The 695-nt window shown below is 42.9% G+C and overlaps 1 protein-coding gene across 1 annotated transcript in view; it reads right to left on the bottom strand.

Moving 5' to 3' along the window:
- VBP1 (von Hippel-Lindau binding protein 1) overlaps positions 1–695 on the bottom strand; it is a 6,068-nt gene that overhangs the window by 2,972 nt on the left and 2,401 nt on the right. The window lies entirely within an intron of this gene.

Here is a 695-nt window from a genome sequence, read left to right as displayed (position 1 = left end):
CTTTGTCTCGGTCAAGAACTGCGCATTGAGCAGAGTCACATACTGCTAACTAGACATGATCCCAGGGAACGCTACGCAGAGCTGCAAGAGTGAGATAAGCCATTCTTCTTTTAAAATAACTGGAAGACATAGTTTCCCCAGTAACAGTAATCCGCATAGCCCAGCATGCAGACTGTAAGCAACGAGGAGGATAAAGGCAGAAGGCCAAGAACACCTAAATATAATAAATTGCTTGTGGCATTTCATTATAGCTTTTCTGTACGAACCATCAATCGGATGAACTTTCTCTGATATTCTGTTACAAAATAAACCTGCGATGCTCCGTGAAAGTCAACGTTTGTGAATTCTGAAGAGAGTCTCCTAAAAGCAACAGGTATCAGACAAATCTTCTCTTTTTATGATAGAAAAGAAGTGGGAGAGGTTGGGAGTAACTGCCCAATCAGTCCGGATGCTGCACGTGTCAACAATGTTTCTGTCCTAACCAAGTGGTTTTGTTTGGCAGCCAACACAGGGATTTGGGAACATCCGGGATTTAGAAGTCTCAAAACAAACATTAGCAGGTTGTCTCCACGTATAAGGAAGCCTCTCAGTACAAAATATCCCAACCTGATTATCGCTTAAGTACTTAGAAATCTGTGTTTCGAGCTCTGGTCCCACCAGTCTTTAGCACAAATTCCGCTCTAAATGCTGGCAGG

This window comes from Pygoscelis adeliae, unplaced genomic scaffold (genome assembly GCF_000699105.1).
Source record: "Pygoscelis adeliae isolate BGI_AS28 unplaced genomic scaffold, ASM69910v1 Scaffold14, whole genome shotgun sequence".
Lineage (NCBI taxonomy): Eukaryota > Metazoa > Chordata > Aves > Sphenisciformes > Spheniscidae > Pygoscelis > Pygoscelis adeliae.
This window is presented reverse-complemented; position numbering and strand designations above follow the sequence as displayed.